This window comes from Myodes glareolus, chromosome 3, assembly GCF_982192425.1.
Source record: "Myodes glareolus chromosome 3, mMyoGla1.1, whole genome shotgun sequence".
NCBI lineage: Eukaryota > Metazoa > Chordata > Mammalia > Rodentia > Cricetidae > Myodes > Myodes glareolus.
In genome coordinates, this window is record NC_142028.1 from 88306878 (window position 1) to 88309284 (window position 2407).

A 2407-nucleotide genomic window follows, 5' to 3' on the forward strand; every position below is an offset into this window, starting at 1 on the left:
GATACTGAGATTTGTTGTCTAAATTCCTTTGAGCCATGACCACAGCTGGTTTCAAAAGTAGTGTAGGCACCAGTTGGGTTAATGATGCTCTTCTGTTGGATTTAAAAACTTATCCTCAGTGTCATGAATAGTCCCTCCAACATGGCAAATGATAGGATGGGTATGAGACCCAAGACATTTTCATCATGTCTCTGTTATGGCTTAGAAAGAAATGTTTTTTTTTTTGACAGCCTGTAGAAACTTTATTTTCCTTCCACCTTTTTTTCCTTAGCTTAGGACCACTCAGTGGTGGCTCCAACCCACTCGGTGGCCTGCGCTGTGGGAGCTGCTGACCAATCCTCAGTGGCTGGCTGGGCACTCCAGTCTTCAGTAGGGAACTGCTGGATGGGCACCGAGGGCACCTGCACACCCTCAGACCAGTCAGCCACCTCTGGCTGAGCAGCAGTGAACTCAGGAGCTGGTGCAGTCCATTCGCCCTGAAATTCCTCCTTGGTCACGGCCTTCTCAGCAGCAGCCTGTTCTTCCTTCTCAATCTCCTCTGGGTCTCTGTAGAAGTAAAGATCAGGCATAACCTCTCATGGGTGCTCACGGGAGATAGTGCCACGCATGCGGAGTACTTCCCGGGCCAGCATCCACCACATCAGGCCCACTGAGTGAGCTCCCTTGTTGTTGCAGGGGATGGCAATGTCCACGTAGCGCAGAGGTGAGTCTGTGTTACACAGGGCAATGGTGGGCAGGTTCACATAAGACGCCTCTGTGAGGGGCTGGTGGTCAGCCCTGGGATCGGTCGCCACCAGAAGCCGTGGCTCCCTGAAGGCTGCCTGGATCTGGTTAGTGAAGGTCCCTGGGGTGAAGCAGCCAGCGATCGGAGTGGCTCCAGTGGCAGCAGCAAACTTCAGCATCGCTCGCTGCCCAGTGTTCCTGGAGGAGATGACGCTGACATCAGCAGGATTCTCAATGGCAACAATAGCCTGGGCTGCAAGCAACAGCTTCTCCCAGGTCCTCTTCAGATTGATGATATAGATGCCATCACTTTTCCTTTTGTAGATGTACTGCTCCATCTGAAAGTCGAGGTTGGTGCCACCTAAGTGGGTTCCTGCCGCGAGGAATTTGAGGACATCCTCCTCCTTCATCTGTAGGACATCAAGGGCTCCGGACATTGTGGAAGTTTCCCTTTTAAGTTACATCAGGAACCAAGAACAACGCCGTATGGACCGGTCCCGGGGCAGCGCGGAAAGGACCGCTAGAAATGTTTTAAGACTGCCTCCAAGAGTTCATGAGTTAACGTGAGAGTGTTCTTCACTCCTCGCTCCTACTCTTGGGAAAGAATGATTATTCTGGAGGGATCTCTCAGGGTTAATTTAAAGAACAAGCCTCTCTGAATCACTCTCAGGCTCTCAGTCTGGTGGTGTGACCCCTACCTCCCCAACACGTTTCTATTATCATGACACTGACCATCACAAGTTCCTACATGAGCCAAGCAGAAGCCAGCACTCAGACCTGAGGGCCTCAGAACCGTGATCTAACTAAACCTATTCTTTATTATGGTACTAATATTCAGGCATTTCATTGTAAGGGTGAAAAAAACCTCATACCCAAGATTTCCTCTCCTGGGCTGAAGGGTTGACTCAGTGGTTAAGAGTACCTGCTGCTCTTGCAGAGAGGTTACAAAAACCCATGTACAGACAAACTCGGAGGGCACCCGCACACGTGTAGTACATAAACACAGACACAGACAAACATATACACATGCCATCAGAAGGATTAAGACACAGGACTGGAAATGTCTTTAAAGGTGATGTAGTCAACATTCCCTGTTTACAAGTTGTGGCATGTTAAGATCCAAGAACACGCCAAGGTTTTACAAGGACCCACAGTAACTTACTGATTCTGCCTGTTGGATGATTCTTTTGTAGGCTGAAATTGTCTAAGGGGTAACAAGAAGAAAGGGAAGCTGCATGCTTGGACGGGGCTACTGGAGAGGCCTTGTTGTGGGCGGCAATGGTAAAGACAATGAAACTTGGTCAATTCTGCACAATTACAGTTTTCTTAAGGGAGGTTGGTCAGCACCAATTCTGTACAGTTTCCCTTTAGTAGCTACAGGGGGGGGTGATTCCCTTCTGAAATAACTTACGCTCCTGCTCTTGTATATCTTTAAACACCTTTAGAAGGTTTAAAATTCCCAATGTCAAATTTCTATATAAGCACTGTCACCATGTGCCGTTAGGGGAATAGTGACAAGAAAATGGGCATCCGTACACAATCAGCACAGATGCTGCTCTCTTTCAACCTAGAGTTGCTTCACTCCACAGATGCAGGCCCTGAGGATACAGAATTCCAACCATATACAGGTTAGAGGACATTGCAAGCTTACCCATCTTTTTCTTTCTTCTGTAGCCAACCATCA

General features: G+C 48.4%; 1 pseudogene; it reads right to left on the reverse strand.

The window, feature by feature from the left end:
* Positions 1 to 214: 214 nt before the first annotated feature.
* On the reverse strand, positions 215 to 1160 carry LOC125412608 (small ribosomal subunit protein uS2 pseudogene; annotated as a pseudogene).
* Positions 1161 to 2407: the final 1247 nt, after the last annotated feature.